The sequence below is a fragment of the Triticum urartu genome, chromosome 4, assembly GCF_003073215.2.
Source record: "Triticum urartu cultivar G1812 chromosome 4, Tu2.1, whole genome shotgun sequence".
NCBI classification, from domain to species: domain Eukaryota; kingdom Viridiplantae; phylum Streptophyta; class Magnoliopsida; order Poales; family Poaceae; genus Triticum; species Triticum urartu.
In genome coordinates this window covers 557,258,646-557,282,707 of record NC_053025.1, presented here as the reverse complement: position 1 = coordinate 557,282,707, position 24,062 = coordinate 557,258,646, and positions in this window count along the sequence as shown.

Below are 24,062 nucleotides of genomic sequence, written 5' to 3'. Positions count from 1 at the left end.
CCTAGAGGCAATAATAAAGTTATTATTTATTTCCTTATATCATGATAAAAGTTTATTATTCATGCTAGAATTGTATTAACCGGAAACATAATACATGTATGAATACATAGACAAACAGAGTGTCACTAGTATGCCTCTACTTGACTAGCTCGTTAATCGAAGATGGTTATGTTTCCTAACCATGGACAAAGAGTTGTCATTTGATTAACGGGATCACATCATTAGTTGAATGATCTGATTGACATGACCCATTCCATTAGCTTAGCACCCGATCGTTTAGTATGTTGCTATTGCTTTCTTCATGACTTATACATGTTCCTATGACTATGAGATTATGTAACTCCCGTGTGCCGGAGGAACACTTTATGTGCTACCAAACGTCACAACGTAACTGGGTGATTATAAAGGTGCTCTACAGGTGTCTCCAAAGGTACATGTTGGGTTGACGTATTTCGAGATTAGGATTTGTCACTCCGATCGTCGGAGAGGTATCTCTGGGCCCTCTCAGTAATGCACATCACTTAAGCCTTGCAAGCATTGCAACTAATGAGTTAGTTGCGGGATGATGTATTACGGAACGAGTAAATAGACTTGCCGGTAACGAGATTGAACTAGGTATTGGATACCGACGATCAAATCTCGGGCAAGTAACATACCGATGACAAAGGGAACAACGTATGTTGTTATGCGGTCTGACCGATAAAAGATCTTCGTAGAATATGTAGGAACCAATATGAGCATCCAGGTTCCGCTATTGGTTATTGACCGGAGACATGTCTCGGTCATGTCTACATTGTTCTCGAACCCGTAGGGTCCGCACGCTTAAGGTTACGATGACAGTTATATTATGAGTTTATGCATTTTGATGTACCGAAGTTTGTTCGGAGTCCCGGATGTGATCACGGACATGACGAGGAGTCTCGAAATGGTCGAGACATAAAGATTGATATATTGGAAGCCTATATTTGGATATCGGAAGTGTTCCGGGTGAAATCGGGATTTTACCGGAGTACCGGGAGGTTACCGGAACCACCCGGGAGGTACATGGGCCTTAATGGGCCTTAGTGGAAGAAGAGGAGAGGCGGCCAGGGCTGGGCCGCGCGCCCCTCCCCCCTAGTCCGAATAGGACAAGGAGAGAGGGGGTCGGCGCCCCTTCCTTCTCTCTCTCTCTTTTCCCACCTCGCGAATCCTATTCCAACTAGGATTGGGGGAGAAGTCCTACTCCCGGAGGGAGTAGGACTCCTCCTGGCGCGCCCTATGATGGTCAGCCAGCCTCCCCCTCTTGAACCTTTATATACGGAGGCAGGGGCACCCCTAGAGACACAAGTTGATCCACGTGATCATATTCTTAGCCGTGTGCGGTGCAACCTTCCACCATAGTCCTCGATAATATTGTAGCGGTGCTTAGGCGAAGCCTTGCGACGGTAGTACATCAAGATCGTCACCACGCCGTCGTGCTGACGGGAACTCTTCCCCGACACTTTGCTGGATCGGAGTCCGGGGATCGTCATCGAGCTGAATGTGTGCTAGAACTCGGAGGTACCGTAGTTTCGGTGCTTGATCGGTCGAACCGTGGAGACGTACGACTACATCAACCAAACGCTTCCGTTGTCGATCTACAAGGGTACGTAGATCACACTCTCCCCTCTCGTTGCTATGCATCACCATGATCTTGCGTGTGCATAGGATTTTTTTTTGAAATTACTACGTTCCCCAACAGATATCGCCATCTCTTGGTTGTTATGTTGACAATGAAAGTATATCGCTCAAAATATTATTCACCTCTGTTTCAAAACTGAGCTCTGGCACCTCTACAAATCCCTGCTTCCCTCTACGAAGGGCCTATCTATTTACTTTTATGCTGAGTCATCATCCTCTTATTAAAAATCACCAGTTGGAGAGCACCGCTGTCATTTGCATTCATTACTGTTAGTTTACATTGAGTATGACTTGACTGGATCTCTTCTACCATGAATTACAATGTCTAGTCAGTCCTTGGTCTTTAAAGGTGCTCTGCATTTATGTTTTGCGGTCTCAGAAAGGGCTAGCGAGATACCACCTTATTATATCATATTATGATTGTTTTGAGAAAGTGTTGTCATCCGAGATTTATTATTATGGCTCGCTAGTTGATTATGCTATCGATATGAGTAAGCTTAAGACCTATGTGTTATTGCAAATGTGGTTAGTTATAATCTTTGCTGAAAACTTGAATGCTGGCTTTACATATTTACAACAACAAGAGCAAACAGAGTTTGTAAAAGTTTTTCTTTATCACTTTCAGTTTGTCAACTGAATTGCTTGAGGACAAGCAAAGGTTTAAGCTTGGGGGAGTTGATACGTCTCCAACGTAACTACTTTTCCAAAAACTTTTGCCCTTGTTTTGGACTCTAACTTGCATGATTTGAATGGAACTAACCTGGACTCTACCATGGTGTTATTTATGTGCAGGAGCAAACGTTCTCCGAATGACCTGAAACTTCACGGAGCCACTTTTCAGAAAATAAGAAAAATACCTGCAAAAGATGAAGGCCAGGGGGGCCACCGTCTCTCCACGAGGGTGGGGGGCGCCTGCCCCCCTAGGGCGCGCCCCCCTACCTCATGGGCCCCATGTTGCCTCTCCGACTCCAACTCCACCTCCATATATTGAGTTTCATGGAGAAAAAAATCAAGGAGAAGAAATCATCGCATTTTACGATACGGAGCCGTCGCCAAGCCCTAAAACCTCTTGGGAGGGCTGATCTGGAGTCCATTCGGGGCTCCGGAGAGAGGAATCCGTCGCCATCGTCATCACCAACCATCCCCCATCACCAATTTCATGATGCTCACCGCCGTGCGTGAGTAATTCCATCGTAGGCTTGCTGGATGGTGATGGGTTGGATGAGATCTATCATGTAATCAAGTTAGTTATGTTAGGGTTTGATCCCTAGTGTCCACTATGTTCTGAGATTGATGTTGCTATGACTTTGCTATGCTTAATGCTTGTCACTAGGGCCCGAGTGCCATGATTTCAGATCTGAACCTATTATGTTTTCGTCAATATATGAGTGTTCTTGATCCTATCTTGCAAGTCTATAGTCACCTATTATGTGTTATGATCCGTTAACCCCGAAGTGACAATAATCAGGATACTTACCAGTGATGACCGTAGTTTGAGGAGTTCATGTATTCACTATGTGTTAATGCTTTGTTCCGGTTCTCTATTAAAAGGAGGCCTTAATATCCCTTAGTTTCCGTAAGGACCCTGCTGCCACGGGATGGTAGGACAAAAGATGTCATGCAAGTTCTTTAACATAAGCACGTATGACTATATTCGGAATACATGCCTACATTATATCAATGAACTGGAGCTAGTTCTGTGTCACCCTAGGTTATGACTGTTACATGATGAACCGCATCCGGCATAATTCTCCATCACTGATCCATTGCCTACGAGCTTTCCATATATTGTTCTTCGCTTATTTACTTTCCCGTTGCTATTGCTATCATCACTACAAAATACCAAAAACATTACTTTTACTACTATTACCTTTTGCTACCGTTATCACTACTATCATATTACTTTGCTACTAAACACTTTGCTGCAGATATTAAGTTTCCAGGTGTGGTTGAATTGACAACTTAGCTGCTAATACTTGAGAATATTCTTTGGCTCCCCTTGTGTCAAATCAATAAATTTGGGTTGAATACTCTACCCTCGAAAACTGTTGCGATCCCATATACTTGTGGGTTATCAGACACCTAACTCTTTACATGGTACTACTACTAGTATAGTATGTACTGTAATTTATCAGCTAGATAAATTGGTACAATGCTATGAAGCTTCCAACTTCTGTTTCATCTATCTTGCGTCCAAGGTTTCCCGTTGCAACATTTCATCAAATACAAAACATGCATGCTATTGCATCTCAATGATTGACAGATCATAGCCAATATGTACTCCCTCCGTTCCAAAATAAGTGTCTAAACTTTATGCAAACTTTGTACTACTACTAAAGTTGACACTTATTTTGGAACAGAGACAACTAAAGAAAAAAATGATCCATGCAGTCCCTAGCCCTTGAACCGTAAACCCTAACCAGGCTTTAATTTGCTGGCAATGTTGGAGCTTTCGAAGAAATGAAGGTTTGCAACCCTTTGACCATCGGATCATGTTGTGAAGTTTCACCAAAATCGAGATGAGCATCCCCGTAGCAAAGAAATTGAAGAACCATGATTAGAATAAGGTTACTGGGACTAGTTGATGAGACATAAACTCATCACAAATACAGTATGTAGAAGCCAGTAGAGGTATGTGCGGGGCAAAGAAGTAGAGAAATATCCACATGGAGTGATATGGGCAGCTCGAGCAGTGGTGCAAGCCGGCTGTAAAGGGAGTTGTACCTGATGGATGTCGGGACGTAGCTCAACCTAGAGGAGGGCGGCGGGAGGCGGCAACTGCCCATGACGCGGCAGTGAGCAAGGGACGAAGGCAACCTCACCAGCTTTGTGAGAGAGAACGGCGGGGACCCCTGATCGGGACGTGCCGACAGTGGGTTTTCTCCATCGGCGATGGCGACCGTATCTACAATAAGCATCCACCCCTTCCCCCGGCGGACGTGATCCGCCAGGATGTTAGAGATGTGGGCACAGTCGCTTTGTGCGAGAGAGTGTGAAGAGAGCAACCCCAACAAGCAACTGTGTAGGCTCGTCCTATAAGAGCGAGAACAGAAGCAACACAACAGTCTTGAAGCTAGAAGTGATCAAGAAGTGATCCTGAAACTACTTACGCACAAACATAACACAAGAACCGTGTTCACTTCCCGGACTCCGTCGGAAAGAGACCATCATAGCTACACATGCGGTTGATGCATTTTAATTAAGTTAAGTGTCAAGTTCTCTACAACCGAATATTAACAAATTCCCATATGCCACATAACCGCAGGCACGGCTCTAGAAAGTTTATACCCTGCAGGGGTGTCCCAACTTAGCCCATCACAAGATCTCACGGTCAACGAAGGATATTCCTTTTCCCGGGAAGACCCGATCAGTCTCGGAATCCCGGTTACAAGACATTTCGACAATGGTAAAACAAGACCAGCAAAGCCGCCCGATGTGCCGACAAATCCCGATAGGAGTCGCACGTATCTCGTTCTCAGGGCACATCGGATGGGCCAGACGTCGGGTTGGCATAGACCCTGGTTGCCCAGGGGGCGCCGGACATCGCCAAGGGTGGACCAACACTCGGAGGAGCACTGGCCCGGGGGGTGTAAATAAAGATGACCCTCGGGCTCCGGAAACCCAAGGGAAAAGGCTTAGGTTGTTAGGAAAATGTAAAACCAAGGTTGGGCCTTGCTGGAGGAGTTTTATTCAAGGCGAACTGTCAAGGGGTTCCCATAACACCCAACCGCGTAAGAACACAAAATCAAGGAACATAACACCGGTATGACGGAAATAGGGCGGCAAGAGTGGAACAAAACACTAGGCATAAGGCCGAGCCTTCCACCATTTACCAAGTATATAGATGCATTGATTAAAATAAGAGCTATTGTGATATCCCAACATATCCATGTTCCAACATGGAAAAATCTTCAACTTCACCTGCAACTAGCAACGCTATAAGAGGGGCTGAGCAAAAGCGGTAACTTAGCCAAACAACGGTTTGCTAGGATGGTTGAAAAAGGTTAGAGGCTATTATGGCAATTTGGGAGGCTTGATAAACAAGTGGTAGGTAGCACGACATAGCGGTAGAGCGAACAACTAGCAAGCAAAGATAGAAGTGATATCGAGGGTATGGTCATCTTGCCTGAGATCCCGCAAGGAAGAAGAACAAGTCCAAGAAGAAGACAAACGGACGTAGTCGAACGGATCCTCACAACTCCGGAACGAAACTGAAGCTAACGAGAGAAGCAACCTGGAAAGAAGCAAGCAACATAGTAAACAACCATCACATAAACATGTTGGAAATATGCCCTAGAGGCAATAATAAAAGTATTATTATTATATTTCTTTGTTCATGATAATTGTCTTTATTCATGCTATAACTGTATTATCCGGAAATTGTAATACACGTGTGAATACATAGACCATAATATGTCCCTAGTAAGCCTCTAGTTGACTAGCTCGTTGATCAAAAGATAGTCATGGTTTCCTGGCTATGGACATTGGATGTCATTGATAACGGGATCACATCATTAGGAGAATGATGTGATGGACAAGACCCAATCCTAAGCATAGCACAAGATCGTGTAGTTCGTTTGCTAGAGCTTTTTCCAATGTCAAGTATCTTTTCCTTTGACCATGAGATCGTGTAACTCCCGGATACCGTAGGAGTGCTTTGGGTGTACCAAACGTCACAACGTAACTGGGTGACTATAAAGGTGCACTACAGGTATCTCCGAAAGTGTCTGTTGGGTTGACACGGATCGAGACTGGGATTTGTCACTCCGTATGACGGAGAGGTATCACTGGGCCCACTCAGTAATGCATCATCATAATGAGCTCAAAGTGACCAAGTGTCTGGTCACGGGATCATGCATTACGGTACGAGTAAAGTGACTTGCCGGTAACGAGACTGAACAAGGTATTGGGATACCGACGATCGAATCTCGGGCAAGTAACATATCGATTGACAAAGGGAATTGTATATGGGGTTGATTGAATCCTCGACATCGTGGTTCATCCGATGAGATCATCGTGGAGCATGTGGGAGCCAACATGGGTATCCAGATCCCGCTGTTGGTTATTGACCGGAGAGTCATCTCGGTCATGTCTGCTTGTCTCCCGAACCCGTAGGGTCTACACACTTAAGGTTCGGTGACGCTAGGGTTGTGAAGATATGTATATGCAGTAACCCGAATGTTGTTCGGAGTCCCGGATGAGATCCCGGACGTCACGAGGAGTTCCGGAATGGTCCGGAGGTAAAGAATTATATATAGGAAGTGCTGTTTCGGCCATCGGGACAAGTTTCGGGGTTATCGGTATTGTACCGGGACCACCGGAGGGGTCCCGGGGGGCCACATGGGCTGTAGGGGGTGTGCCTTGGCCTAGATGGGCCAAGGGCACCAGCCCCAAAAGCCCATGCGCCTAGGGTTCCACTTAAGGGAAGAGTCCCAATGGTGGAAGGCACCTCTAGGTGCCTTGGGGGGGAGGGAAACCTCCCCTTGGCTGCCGCACCTAGGAGATTGGATCTCCTAGGCTGGCGCACCACCCTCCTTAGCCCTCCTATATATAGTGGGGGAGAGGAGGGACTTGACACACCAGCCCTTGGCGCCTCCCTCTCTCCCCGTTACGTCTCTCCCTCGCAGTATAGGCGAAGCCCTGTTACTGTGACGCCCTGCATCCACCACCACGCCGTCGTGCTGCTGGATCTTCATCAACCTCTCCTCCCCCCCTTGTTGGATAAAGAAGGAGGAGACGTCTCCCGTCCCGTACGTGTGTTGAACGCGGAGGTGCCGTCTGTTCGGCGCTTGGTCATCGGTGATTTGGATCACGTCGTGTTCGACTACATCAACCCCGTTCTTTGAACGCTTCCGCTCGCGATCTACAAAGGTATGTAGATGCATCCAATGACTCGTTGCTAGATGAACTCATAGATGGATCTTGGTGAAACGAGTAGGAAATTTTTTGTTTTCTGCAACGTTCCCCAACAAAACATGGCATGATGCACAACCAAGTATGATGCATGTCGGGTTTAATGAGGCATGGCATGGCAAAGTGCAACAAACAACACTACAAGTTAAGTGGAGCTCAATATGCAACGAGTTGCATATTGACGAAACACCACATGACTTATTTAGTTCTCTCCCATTTATGTACCCAACAACATTAAATGTTATTAGACATGGCAAGGGGTGAAGCATATGAAAACTACCTATCTAGGCAAGTTTAAATGAGGCCGGAAATAACAAACAATAAATCCAGAAAATCCTCATATGCAATTTTATGGATTAGCTATTGTTCTACCCTAAACCATATTTTAGAGTTGTTAAACATGCAAAGTAAGTACATCATGTTAATCTATGCATTTTTCCACCCCATTTACATATAAAGTTTGTTAAGTTTGGAGCTACGGTTATTTAGTTATGAAATAAAGCATTTTAATATGTCATTGGAGCAAATTAATGCCAACAACAGTTTAAACATTTTAAACATATATGAAAGTGGCATAATATGAAACTACACAAAATTCTAAGCATTTTTCATATATGACATGTTTCATTTGGATGCATGGTTCAAAAGTTATTAGTAATTCGAAATAGGGGCAGTTCTATAAATATGCAATGCTCTCGGAATTTAAAAAATCGCTAACAACGGGAAAAAACGAATGGGCCAAAACTGAGATAGACTGGGCCTCACCAGAGGGGTTCAGCCCAGGTAGGCGAGGCAGGCCGGCGGGCCGGTGGTTGCGTTGCTGGGCCTTCGGGGGAGTGTCAGCCCACGTGGGGTCGTCGGCGTCCTCCCGAACGGGGACGAGGCTGGCGACGCCGGTGGAAGAGAAAGGCGTCCGCGTGTGGCTTCCTGGTGGTCGAACGGTGAGGGGGCGAGGGAAACGGCAGAGGAGGACGGGAGCTGGCGGATCTGGGCATGGGACCTCCGGATCTGGCGTCGGAGGTGGTCGGCGGCGCTCGGGGTGACCGCTCCGGCGAGAAGATCCCGGTGATGGCGGCATGCTCTTGCGGGCAGAGAGAGAGGCCTCGGGTGAGGGGGGAGGAGAGAAGAGAAGAAGGACGTGAGGCAGGGCTCTGGCCAGACCTGGGGGCGGCGGCGAGGCCCTCCGGTGGCCGGCGTCGAGGTCGCCGAAGAGGCACGGAGGAAGGGCGGCCTGCTCGGGTGCCCGGGGTGCGCGGGTGCCTGCGGGCTTTGGCGGCGCAACGTGGGCTTCCTCCGGGCCCAGATCTGGCTTAGGGCGGGCCTGTTGCGGGCCGTGGGAAGGTGGGAGGAGGCCAGGGGCGATGGGGCTGACTCTGGATGGCCAGAGCGGCGGCTGGTGGCGGCACTCGCTCGCTTGTAACTACCAAGTGGCGGCGGCTGGATGGCCGGTGATGAAAACGAGGAGGGGGGACGGCTGACTGCGGAATTTGAGGAGGGGGGTAGGAAGAAGGCCAAAATGGACTAGGGGTGTCCATATATAGCAGGAGGAGCTAGGGTTGGGGGTTTTGCTCCGTTTTGGAGCCGTTCGATCGCCATCGGACGGTCCGGAGCAGAGGGGGTAGGTAGGTGGGCGAGATGGACTGTGTAGAGGGGCTTGGGCTGAGAGGAGAGGAAATAAGGCAGCCCGACAACCGTTTCTGGAGACCGAAAATGTCCGACGTTTGACCGGCTATAATGCCGCTATAAGTTTAATGGCTGGGCTATCAAACGAGCTCCGAATGCGATGAAACTTGGCAGGCGGCCTACCTACAATGTAACAAGACCGCATGCCAACTCTCATCCCATTCCAAGAACATTTTCCAGCCACTTATAAAATACTAATCCGGACGTGCCGCGGGCGCGTGCGAGTGTGTCTGGGCTCAGAACGGACAACGGAAAGGACTAGGAGACCCGGATGGATGCAAGTTTTGAAAACATGATGATGCAATGCTCATGATGACATGGCAATATGCAACACGCAAGCGAATGGCAAAGCAACAACAACGAATAACTGGAAGACACCTGGCGCAATGGTCTCGGGGCGTTACAACACTCCACCACTACAAGAGGATCTCGTCCCGAGATCTAGGATGGCACCGGGGGAAACGAAAGAGGAAGGGGAAGAGGTAAAACTAAGTTGCTTCTTCGACAAATGAGTGAAACCAAAGAACCTTGCGAGGTTGAACAAATTGAAAGAAAAATACAACAAAGATGAACAAAGTTTAAAACACTCCGTTAGAAAAGAGGAACAAGGAACATTACGGGAACCTTGTAGGTTGAAAGACATAAGAAAAAGGGTTGCAATGGACAAGAAGTACATGCAAGAACTCTGGTTAGAAGAGGAATGATAGACACAACACTCCGGTTAAAACAAGATAGAGAAGGAATAAGAATGATATAATTTGGACAGCACTCTGACTGTAAATGGAAGGAATTCAACATGAACTTGACAAGATGAGAGATACTTGATGAGATCAACAACACACTGTCTCCGGAACTATTTAAAGCATGGCACAAGGGGTAAGAAAGATTTCAGATGGCACTCCGGTTGAGAAGGGAGGCAAAACTTGATAAGATGAGAGAACTTGAATGAAGGACACGACACTCCGGTTGAATGGATAAGCAAAAAGGAAAGAACATGATCTTTGACAAAAATGGGATGATGATTGAAGAGAGCATCATCGCTATGCCTCCGGAATGAAAGAATGGAAGTTGAATCGTTGGAAAGAAAAGAATTGAGAAGAAAATGACAACTTCTGCCACAAATGAGGTTGGAAAACACCCTTCCAAGAAGGTTATAACGGAGTTGTTGGAAAACCACCAACAAAACGAATAAGCTTGTAGTGGTCTTATGGAAAACATCCCAAAATTATGAGGTGAAATTCTGCCACTAACGAAAACAATAGATTGAATTGACATCAACAAGGAGATGAGAAGCTTATTTCATCGGAAGGATAAATGAAGAAATTGGATCATTTATAAGCACCATAAATAGCAAAAATCCTTAGGGAAAGCTTTAGGTGAAATATAACCCAATATAACTCCAAAGAAGAGATTGATGGATTGCAAAGGATCTCATGAACGAATTGAAAATGATGGGTTTAAAATATGTCATTCCGGACAACTTGTGAATCATGAAACACGAAGGGAAATTATCATCAATGACATAACACCACCTCAAAAGATAAGGTAGGAAGAATTGCACTTCGGAATGCAAGATGAAGAATGCTTGAACTCCTCAAAAAAAACATGTGTTGAGCACCATGTTTATTTGAGAGTATAGCTTGGCGGATCTTAACTCCGAGAGAAAAATCTTGAAGAACAATTGAAGAATGAAAAGAATCCTTGATGATCCACCATGTTGAGTCTCCATGAAGAACTCCGGTAAATAAAAGGATGATAGAAAGAAAGAGAAGTTGAAAACACAAGGTTAAGCCTTGCGATGATTTGATGGAGCTTCGCGACGATATAACCGAGAAAACTTAGAACTCCGGAAAAGAAAAGATGAAGCATCTCGAACCGAGAAATGTGACATGATGAACAACTCTGGAAAGAAGAAACTAGATCACTTGGATGAAACAAGAATAAGAGTTATGTTATGCTTATCCTTCATCAACTTAACTTGGTGACTAATAAAGGATTTTTGCACACCACTTATTCTCGTTGAAAAAGATTAAGGAGAGATATAGCGCAACTTGGGAAGGACTTCAATGAACCACCAGTAGGATTTGGAAAGAACGAATGAACTGATATGATAACGAAGGAAGAGAAATCTTGAACGAACCATCGTAACGAATTGAAAACGAATGAGGAATTATAAAACGAATGAAGATACTTGAAGCAATTTAGATACAAGAGAAACGAAGAGATCATGAACTGACTAGAGAATACTTGAGCGATGCACCGGTAAGATTTGGAGAATGCGAGCTGAAAGCTAAAATGAATACTTCTGAGATGATGGGCTCCGGAGAATCAAACTGAAAAGACTCTTGAATTGCTCCGGATGAGTGAAAAGAATTCTCACAATCGAAAAAAATTATGAGAGGATGGCATGAAGTTAGAACCATGAATCTTCACGAGAATGGACCAAGATTTTAGGAGAAATATCTTGCTTGGTCTTCAAATGTTGAGAATGATGATGAGAACCACCATGACAAATGATGAGACACTCCGGAACAATGAAGAATAGAAATGTTGAACCAACGATGAAAAGAATTTGAAAGATCTTGGTGCAAGACATTTGACTGATGATAACTCATTCTTACGTCAAACTTGGAAAAGAATTTGAGAATAACTCCAGAAAAAGAAGAGTCAGGTAAGATCCTGGGAAAAGACCTGTGGGTTAGGGCCCATTCAAAAGATACATCGTTGAACGATTACTTGGAAGAGAGATTGCACGGGTTAAATTAAATGGCTTGAATGAGATTACAACCTCGAAAGAGCTTGAATGAATGCAGAGTGGAAACACGAATCTTCGAGATATCTTCAGCACTCCGGAACAAATTGAATAGCAAGCAGGGAATGATTATGAGGTGCACTGGCATGGAAAAGCATTTGGAGCAAGGAAAAGGATATGATCAACAAAGCTTGAATTGAATCCACCGGAGAAGAAAACGAGTGAAGAGTGACGAACTTGGAGCTCCCTTAGCATCTTCATAAGAAACACCGGGTAAAACATTGAAAGAAAAGACTAAAGAGACTTCTCACAAATAAAAGGATACATGATTAAGAAATTTGAATCCTTGAAAAAAAAGGGGGGGGGGGGGGGAAGACAAAGGCAACTTGGAGCAGATGGAAGGGAACAAACACCGTTGAGAGAACTGAGAGGTGATCTTGCGAATGTTGAAATGATCGGATCCACTTGAAGGGAAGCAGGCCGATTAGAAAAGAATTAACATGACAACCTCGATGATCAAGAAGGATTGGTATTCACATAGAAGTATGAGAACACCGCTTAGGAAAAGGTATGGAATCAACACTTAACATTGAAGCAACTCGAATACCACAAACCAAAACAAAACAAAGGATTGGCTTGCAAAATAAGCCGGAAACAAACATATGACAGATCCCATATCATATCATGTGTCTATTGGAAAGAATTCCTACGTGAGACTTGAATTCCCACTTATAAACTCCCGAAACTTTCTGGTTATGCAATCAGGTGTTGGGGATACAGGGGAAGCATAATATCTCACCCAAACTAACAATCCCTACATCCATCTGTATCCATCCTTCAACACATAACCAAGAAACCTTCGGAAATCATGTACCTCAACCTTCGAAAAGCATCCGTTATACAATTTATGGCAATACTCCCAAACTCCCGCCCCAGTACTAGGTGGCGTCGAGGTTATCTCACCAACAACTGCATAAAAGAGATTTTCGATGTCGGCGAACTCAGGTATTCCAGAACTGCAACGATAAAATTGTGACGACAACACCTCGGAGCTCAACTCCCCGGGACACTGCCACAACCCCTAAATGTCAGGAGGCACCAAGAACAATGTTCTCGTCACAAGACTATCGGAACGACTCCAAGATACCCGCGTGATCCTAAAAAAAATCGTGAAATTTGAGGAGAGAAGAGTCAAAACTTCTACGCCAGGAGGCCTCACCAGAGCGACGAAGGGACTGAGGAGTAAAAAGAATCCTACTCTCCGATATATATATATATAATCCTAAGACTCAAAACATTTTGTTCTAGACTCAACAACGTCAGCGATTCGATCAAGCAGGGGGCTCCTAAGTCGGGGATGGCTCTGATTACCAACTTGTAACACCCACAATGTGGCTATATCTCCCACGTGTCGGGGCATGACTTAGAGGCATAGCCGCATGATAGGCTTGTCGCAAGAGGGGTAATCTTCACACAACCCATGTACTAAATAAGAATGGGATAAAGAGTTGGCTTACAATCGCCACTTCACACAAATACAAGTAAACATACATCATCCAGAGTACAATCAAGGTCCGACTATGGAACCAAAAAAAAGAAGACAATCCCAAATGTTAGATCCCCGACCGTTCCAACTAGGCTCCACTACTAATCAACCGGAAAAGACACAAAACAACGATCAAGATCTTCATTGAGCTCCCACTTGAGCTCGGTTGCGTCACCTGCACTGGTATCATCGGCACCTACAATTGTTTGGAAGTATCTGTGAGTCACGAGTACTCAGCAATCTCACACCCGCGAGATCAAGACTATTTAAGCCTATGGGTAGGGGAAGGTAGTGAGGTGGAGTTGCAGCAAGCACTAAGCATATATGGTGGCTAACATACGCAAATAAGAGCGAGAAGAGAAGCAACGCAATGGTCGTGAAGCTAGAAGTGATCAAGAAGTGATCCTGAAACTACTTACGCACAAACATAACACAAGAACCGTGTTCAATTCCCGGACTCCGCCGAAAAGAGATCATCACAGCTACACACGCGGTTGATGCATTTTAATTAAGTTAAGTGTCAAGTTCTCTACAACCGGATATTAAAAAATTCCCATCTGCCACATAACCACGGGCACGGCTCTCGAAAGTTTATACCCTACAGGGGTGTCCCAACTTAGCCCATCACAAGATCTCACGGTCAACGAAGGATATTCCTTCTCCCCGGAAGACCCGATCAGTCTCGGAATCCCGGTTACAAGACATTTCGACAATGGCAAAACAAGACCAGCAAAGCCGCCCGATGTGCCGACAAATCCCGATAGGAGTCGCATGTATCTCGTTCTCAGGGCACACCGGATGGGCCAGATGTCGGGTTGGCATAGACCCTGGTTGCCTAGGGGGCGCCGGACATCGCCAAGGGTGGACCAACACTCGGAGGAGCACTGGCCCGGGGGGGTGTAAATAAAGATGACCCTCGGGCTCCGGAAACCCAAGGGAAAAGGCTTAGGTTGTTAGGAAAATGTAAAACCAAGGTTGGGCCTTGCTGGAGGAGTTTTATTCAAGGCGAACTGTCAAGGGGATCTCATAACACCCAACCGCGTAAGGAACGCAAAATCAAGGAACATAACACCGGTATGATGGAAAATAGGGCGGCAAGAGTGGAACAAAACACCAGGCATAAGGCCGAGCCTTCCACCCATTACCAAGTATATATATGCATTAATTAAAATAAGAGATATTGTGATATCCCAACATATCCATGTTCCAACATGGAAAAATCTTCAACTTCACCTGCAACTAGCAACGCTATAAGAGGGGCTGAGCAAAAGCGGTAACTTAGCCAAACAACGGTTTGCTAGGATGGTTGAAAAAGGTTAGAGGCTATCATGGCAATTTGGGAGGCTTGATAAACAAGTGGTAGGTAGCACGACATAGCGGTAGAGCGAACAACTAGCAAGCAAAGATAGAAGTGATATCGAGGGTATGGTCATCTTGCCTGAGATCCCGCTAGGAAGAAGAACAAGTCCAAGAAGAAGACAAACGGACGTAGTCGAACGGATCCTCACAACTCCGGAACGAAACCGAAGCTAACGAGAGAAGCAACCTGGAAAGAAGCAAGCAACATAGTAAACAACCATCACATAAACATGGCATGATGCACAACCAAGTATGATGCATGTCGGGTTTAATGAGGCATGGCATGGCAAAGTGCAACAAACAACACTACAAGTTAAGTGGAGCTCAATATGCTGAAGGAAATATGCCCTAGAGGCAATAATAAAGTTATTATTTATTTCCTTATAATCATGATAAATGTTTATTATTCATGCTAGAATTGTATTAACCGGAAACATAATACATGTGTGAAATACATAGACAAACAAAGTGTCACTAGTATGCCTCTACTTGACTAGCTCGTTAATCAAAGATGGTTATGTTTCCTAACCATAAACAAAGAGTTGTTATTTGATTAACGAGGTCACATCATTAGTTGAATGATCTGATTGACATGACCCATTCCATTAGCTTAGCACCCGATCGTTTAGTATGTTGCTATTGCTTTTCTTCATGACTTATACATGTTCCTATGACTATGAGATTATGCAACTCCCGTTTGCCGGAGGAACACTTTGGGTGCTACCAAACGTCACAATGTAACTGGGTGATTATAAAGGAGCATTACAGGTGTCTCCAAAGGTAGATGTTGGGTTGGCGTATTTCGAGATTAGGATTTGTCACTCCGATTGTCGGAGAGGTATCTCTGGGCCCTCTCGGTAATACACATCACATAAGCCTTGCAAGCATTACAACTAATATGTTAGTTGTGAGATGATGTATTACGGAAGGGGTAAAGAGACTTGCCAGTAACGAGATTGAACTAGGTATTGGATACCGACGATCAAACCTCGGGCAAGTAACATGCCGATGACAAAGGGGAACAACGTATGTTGTTATGCGGTCTGACCGATAAAGATCTTCGTAGAATATGTAGGAGCCAATATGGCATCCAGGTCCCGCTATTGGTTATTGACCGGAGACGTGTCTCGGTCATGTCTACATTGTTCTCGAACCCGTAGGGTCCGCACGCTTAAGGTTACGATGACAGTTACATTATGAGTTTATGCATTTTGATGTACCGAAGGTTGTTCGGAGTCCCGGATGTGATCACGGACATGACGAGGAGTCTCGAAATGGTAGAGACATAAAGATTGATATATTGGAAGCCTATGTTTGGATATCGGAAGTGTTCCGGGTGAAATCGGGATTTTACCGGGTTACCGGGAGGTTACCGGAACCCCCCGGGAGCCATATGGGCCTTCATGGGCCTTAGTGGAAAGGAGAAAGGGGCATCCCAAGGTGGCTGCGCCACTTCCCCCTCCCCTAGTCCTATTAGGACTAGGAGAAGGTGGCCGGCCCCCCTCTCTCTCTCTCCCCCCTTGGGAATCCTAGTTGGACTAGGATTGGGGGGGAGTCCTACTCCCGGAAGGAGTAGGACTCCTCCTGCGCCTCTCTCCCTGGCCGGCGCCCCCCTCCCCCCTTGGCTCCTTTATATACTGAGGTAGAGGCACCCTAGAACACACAAGTTGATCCACGTGATCTATTCCTTAGCCGTGTGCGGTGCCCCCTGCCACCATATACCTCGATAATACTGTAGCGGAGTTTAGGCGAAGCCCTGCTGCTGTAGTACATCAAGATCGTCACCACGCCGTCGTGCTGACGGAACTCTTCCCCGACACTTTGCTGGATCGGAGTCAGGGGATCGTCATCGAGCTGAACGTGTGCTCGAACTCGGAGGTGCCGTAGTTTCGGTGCTTGATCGGTTGGATCGTGAAGACGTACGACTACTTCCTCTACGTCGTGTCAGCGCTTCCGCAGTCGGTCTGCGTTGGGTACGTAGACAACACTCTCCCCCTCGTTGCTATGCATCACATGATCTTGCGTGTGCGTAGGAAATTTTTTGAAATTACTACGAAACCCAACAGTGGTATCAGAGCCAGGTTATTTATGTTTATGTTATATGCACGAGTAGAACACAAGTGAGTTGTGGACGATACAAGTCATACTGCCTACCAGCATGTCATACTTTGGTTCGGCGGTATTGTTGGACGAGACGACCCGGACCAACCTTACGTGTACGCTTACGCGAGACCGGTTCCCTCGACGTGCTTTGCACAGAGATGGCTTGCGGGCGACTGTCTCTCCAACTTTAGTTGAACCAAGTATGGCTACGCCCGGTCCTTGCGAAGGTTAAAACGGAGTCGATTTGACAAAATATCGTTGTGGTTTTGATGCGTAGCTGAGATTGGTTCTTGCTTAAGCCCGTAGCAGCCACGTAAAACTTGCAACAACAAAGTAGAGGACGTCTAACTTGTTTTTGCAGGGCATGTTGTGATGTGATATGGTCAAGACATGATGCTGAATTTTATTGTATGAGATGATCATGTTTTGTAACCGAGTTATCGGCAACTGGCAGGAGCCTTATGGTTGTCGTTTTATTGTATGCAATGAAATCGCGATGTAATGCTTTACTTTATTACTAAACGGTAGTAATAGTCGTGGAAGCACAAGCTTGGCGAGACGACAACGATGCTACGATGGAGATCAAGGTGTCATGCCGGTGACGATGGTGATCACGACGGTGCTTCGGAGATGGAGATCACAAGCACGAGATGATGATGGCCATATCATATCACTTATATTGATTGCATGTGATGTTTATCTTTTTATGCATCTTATCTTGCTTTGATTGACGGTAGCATTATAAGATGATCTCTCACTAAATTATCAAGAAGTGTTCTCCCTGAGTATGCACCGTTGCCAAAGTTCGTCGTGCCCAGACACCACGTGATGATCGGGTGTGATAAGCTCTACGTCCATCTACAACGGGTGCAAGCCAGTTTTGCACACGCAGAATACTCAGGTTAAACTTGACGAGCCTAGCATATGCAGATATGGCCTCGGAACACGGAGACCGAAAGGTCGAGCGTGAATCATATAGTAGATATGATCAACATAACGATGTTCACCATTGAAAACTACTCCATCTCACGTGATGATCGGTTATGGTTTAGTTGATTTGGATCACGTAATCACTTAGAAGATTAGAGGGATGTCTATCTAAGTGGGAGTTCTTAAGTAATTTGATTAATTGAACTTAAATTTATCATGAATTTAGTCCCTGATAGTATCTTGCTTGTTTATGTTGATTGTAGATAGATGGCTCGTGCTGTTGTTCCGTTGAATTTTAATGCGTTCCTTGAGAAAGCAAAGTTGAAAGATGATGGTAGCAATTACACGGACTGGGTCCGTAACTTGAGGATTATCCTCATTGCTGCTCAGAAGAATTACGTCCTGGAAGCACCGCTGGGTGCCAGGCCTGCTGCTGGAGCAACACCAGATGTTATGAACGTCTGGCAGAGCAAGGCTGATGACTACTCGATAGTTCAGTGTGCCATGCTTTACGGCTTAGAATCGGGACTTCAACGACGTTTTGAACGTCATGGAGCATATGAGATGTTCCAGGAGTTGAAGTTAATATTTCAAGCAAATGCCCGGATTGAGAGATATGAAGTCTCCAATAAGTTCTATAGCTGCAAGATGGAGGAGAACAGTTCTGTCAGTGAGCATATACTCAAAATGTCTGGGTATAATAATCACTTGATTCAATTGGGAGTTAATCTTCCAGATGATTGCGTCATTGACAGAATTCTCCAATCACTGCCACCAAGCTACAAGAGCTTCGTGATGAACTATAATATGCAAGGGATGAACAAGACTATTCCCGAGCTCTTCGCAATGCTGAAAGCTGCGGAAGTAGAAATCAAAAAGGAGCATCAAGTGTTGATGGTTAACAAGACCACTAGTTTCAAGAAAAAGGGCAAAGGGAAGAAGAAGGGGAACTTCAAGAAGAACGGCAAGCAAGTTGCTGCTCAAGAGAAGAAACCCAAGTATGGACCTAAGCCTGAAACTGAGTGCTTCTACTGCAAGCAGACTGGTCACTGGAAGCGGAACTGCCCCAAGTATTTGGCGGATAAGAAGGATGGCAAGGTGAACAAATGTATATATGATATACATGTTATTGATGTGTACCTTACTAGAGCTCGCAGTAGCACCTGGGTATTTGATACTGGTTCTGTTGCTAATATTTGCAACTCGAAACAGGGACTACGGAATAAGCGGGCACTGGCAAAGGACGAGGTGACGATGCGCGTGGGAAACGGTTCCAAAGTCGATGTGATCGCGGTCGGCACGCTACCTCTACATCTACCTTCGGGATTAATATTAGACCTAAATAATTGTTATTTGGTGCCAGCGTTGAGCATGAACATTATATCTGGATCTTGTTTAATGCGAGACGGTTATTCATTTAAATCAGAGAATAATGGTTGTTCTATTTATATGAGTAATATCTTTTATGGTCATGCACCCTTGAAGAGTGGTCTATTTTTATTGAATCTCGATAGTAGTAATACACATATTCATAATGTTGAAGCCAAAAGATGCAGAGTTGATAATGAAAGTGCAACTTATTTGTGGCACTGTCATTTAGGTCATATCGGTGTAAAGCGCATGAAGAAACTCCATACTGATGGACTTTTGGAACCACTTGATTATGAATCACTTGGTACTTGCGAACCGTGCCTCATGGGCAAGATGACTAAAACACCGTTCTCCGGTACTATGGAGAGAGCAACAGATTTGTTGGAAATCATACATACCGATGTATGTGGTCCAATGAATATTGAGGCTCGTGGCGGATATCGTTATTTTCTCACCTTCACAGATGATTTAAGCAGATATGGATATATCTACTTAATGAAACATAAGTCTGAAACATTTGAAAAGTTCAAAGAATTTCAGAGTGAAGTTGAAAATCATCGTAACAAGAAAATAAAGTTTCTACGATCTGATCGTGGAGGAGAATATTTGAGTTACGAGTTTGGTGTACATTTGAAACAATGCGGAATAGTTTCGCAACTCACGCCACCCGGAACACCACAGCGTAATGGTGTGTCCGAACGTCGTAATCGTATTTTACTAGATATGGTACGATCTATGATGTCTCTTACTGATTTACCGCTATCGTTTTGGGGTTATGCTTTAGAGACGGCCGCATTCACGTTAAATAGGGCACCATCAAAATCCGTTGAGACGACGCCTTATGAACTATGGTTTGGCAAGAAACCAAAGTTGTCGTTTCTTAAAGTTTGGGGCTGCGATGCTTATGTGAAAAAGCTTCAACCTGATAAGCTCGAACCCAAATCGGAGAAATGTGTCTTCATAGGATACCCAAAGGAGACTGTTGGGTACACCTTCTATCACAGATCCGAAGGCAAGACATTCGTTGCTAAGAATGGATCCTTTCTAGAGAAGGAGTTTTTCTCGAAAGAAGTGAGTGGGAGGAAAGTAGAACTTGATGAGGTAACTGTACCTGCTCCCTTATTGGAAAGTAGTACATCACAGAAACCTATTTCTGCGACACCTACACCAATAAGTGAGGAAGCTAATGATAATGATCATGAAACTTCAGAACAAGATACTACTGAACCTCGTAGATCAACCAGAGTAAGATCCACGCCAGAGTGGTACGGTAATCCTGTTCTGGAAATCATGCTACTAGATCATGATGAACCTACGAACTATGAAGAAGCGATGGTGAGCCCAGATTCCGCAAAATGGCTTGAAGCCATGAAATCTGAGATGGGATCCATGTATGAGAACAAAGTATGGACTTTGGTTGACTTGCCCGTTGATCGGCAAGCAATTGAGAATAAATGGATCTTCAAGAAGAAGACTGACGTTGACGGTAATATTACTGTCTACAAAGCTCGACTTGTCGAAAAAGGTTTTCGACAAGTTCAAGGGGTTGACTACGATGAGACCTTCTCACCCGTAGCGATGCTTAAGTCTGTCTGAATCATGTTAGCAATTGCCGCATTTTATGATTATGAAATTTGGCAGATGGATGTCAAAACTGCATTCCTGAATGGATTTCTGGAAGAAGAGTTGTATATGATGCAACCGGAAGGTTTTGTCGATCCAAAGGGAGCTAACAAAGTGTGTAAGCTCCAGCGATCCATTTATGGACTGGTGCAAGCCTCTCAGAGTTGGAATAAACGTTTTGATAGTGTGATCAAAGCATTTGGTTTTATACAGACTTTCGGAGAAGCATGTATTTACAAGAAAGTGAGTGGGAGCTCTGTAGCATTTCTGATATTATATGTGGATGACATATTGCTGATTGGAAATGATATAGAATTTCTGGATAGCATAAAGGGATACTTGAATAAAAGTTTTTCAATGAAAGACCTCGGTGAAGCTGCTTACATATTAGGCATTAAGATCTATAGAGATAGATCAAGACGCTTAATTGGACTTTCACAAAGCACATACCTTGACAAGATTTTGAAGAAGTTCAAAATGGATCAAGCAAAGAAAGGATTCTTGCCTGTGTTACAAGGTGTGAAGTTGAGTAAGACTCAATGCCCGACCACTGCAGAAGATAGAAAGAATATGAAAGATGTTCCCTATGCATCAGCCATAGGATCTATCATGTATGCAATGCTGTGTACCAGACCTGATGTGTGCCTTGCTATAAGTTTAGAAGGGAGGTACCAAAGTAATCCAGGAGTGGATCACTGGACAGCGGTCAAAGAACATCCTGAAATACCTGAAAAGGACTAAGGATATGTTTCTCATATATGGAGGTGACAAAGAGCTCACCGTAAAAGGTTACGTTGATGCAAGCTTTGACACTGATCCGGACGATTCTAAATCGCAAACCGGATACGTGTTTACATTAAACGGTGGAGCTGTCAGTTGGTGCAGTTCTAAACAAAGCGTCGTGGCGGGATTTACATGTGAAGCGGAATACATAGCTGCTTCGGAAGCAGCAAACGAAGGAGTCTGGATGAAGGAGTTCATATCCGATCTAGGTGTCATACCTAGTGCATCAGGTCCAATGAAAATCTTTGGTGACAATACTGGTGCAATTGCCTTGGCAAAGGAATCCAGATTTCACAAAAGAACCAAGCACATCAAAAGACGCTTCAATTCCATCCGGGATCTAGTCCAGGTGGGAGACATAGAGATTTGCAAGATACATACGGAGCTGAATGTAGCAGACCCGTTGACTAAGCCTCTTCCACGAGCAAAACATGATCAGCACCAAAGCTCCATGGGTGTTAGAATCATTACTGTGTAATCTAGATTATTGACTCTAGTGCAAGTGGGAGACTGAAGGAAATATGCCCTAGAGGCAATAATAAAGTTATTATTTATTTCCTTATATCATGATAAAAGTTTATTATTCATGCTAGAATTGTATTAACCGGAAACATAATACATGTGTGAAATACATAGACAAACAAAGTGTCACTAGTATGCCTCTACTTGACTAGCTCGTTAATCAAAGATGGTTATGTTTCCTAACCATAAACAAAGAGTTGTTATTTGATTAACGAGGTCACATCATTAGTTGAATGATCTGATTGACATGACCCATTCCATTAGCTTAGCACCCGATCGTTTAGTATGTTGCTATTGCTTTTCTTCATGACTTATACATGTTCCTATGACTATGAGATTATGCAACTCCCGTTTGCCGGAGGAACACTTTGGGTGCTACCAAACGTCACAACGTAACTGGGTGATTATAAAGGAGCATTACAGGTGTCTCCAAAGGTAGATGTTGGGTTGGCGTATTTCGAGATTAGGATTTGTCACTCCGATTGTCGGAGAGGTATCTCTGGGCCCTCTCGGTAATACACATCACATAAGCCTTGCAAGCATTACAACTAATATGTTAGTTGTGAGATGATGTATTACGGAAGGGGTAAAGAGACTTGCCAGTAACGAGATTGAACTAGGTATTGGATACCGACGATCAAACCTCGGGCAAGTAACATGCCGATGACAAAGGGAACAACATATGTTGTTATGCGGTCTGACCGATAAAGATCTTCATAGAATATGTAGGAGCCAATATGGGCATCCAGGTCCCGCTATTGGTTATTGACCGGAGACGTGTCTTGGTCATGTCTACATTGTTCTCGAACCCGTAGGGTCCGCACGCTTAAGGTTACGATGACAGTTACATTATGAGTTTATGCATTTTGATGTACCGAAGGTTGTTCGGAGTCCCGGATGTGATCACGGACATGACGAGGTGTCTCGAAATGGTCGAGACATAAAGATTGATATATTGGAAGCCTATGTTTGGATATCGGAAGTGTTCCGGGTGAAATCGGGATTTTACCGGGTTACCGGGAGGTTACCGGAACCCCCCGGGAGCCATATGGGCCTTCATGGGCCTTAGTGGAAAGGAGAAAGGGGCAGCCCAAGGTGGCTGCGCCACTTCCCCCTCCCCTAGTCCTATTAGGACTAGGAGAAGGTGGCCGGCCCCCCTCTCTCTCTCTCCCCTTGGGAATCCTAGTTGGAATAGGATTGGGGGGGGAGTCCTACTCCCGGAAGGAGTAGGACTCCTCCTGCGCCTCTCTCCCTGGCCGGCGCCCCTCCCCCCTTGGCTCCTTTATATACTGAGGTAGAGGCACCCTAGAACACACAAGTCGATCCACGTGATCTATTCCTTAGCCGTGTGCGGTGCCCCCTGCCACCATATACCTCGATAATACTGTAGCGGAGTTTAGGCGAAGCCCTGCTGCTGTAGTACATCAAGATCGTCACCACGCCGTCGTGCTGACGGAACTCTTCCCTGACACTTTGCTGGATCGGAGTCAGGGGATCGTCATCGAGCTGAACGTGTGCTCGAACTCGGAGGTGCCGTAGTTTCGGTGCTTGATCGGTTGGATCGTGAAGACGTACGACTACTTCCTCTACGTCGTGTCAGCGCTTCCGCGGTCGGTCTGCGTTGGGTACGTAGACAACACTCTCCCCCTCGTTGCTATGCATCACATGATCTTGCGTGTGCGTAGGAATTTTTTTGAAATTACTACGAAACCCAACATATGCAACGAGTTGCATATTGACGAAACACCACATGACTTATTTAGTTCTCTCCCATTTATGTACCCAACAAAATTAAATGTTATTAGACATGGCAAGGGG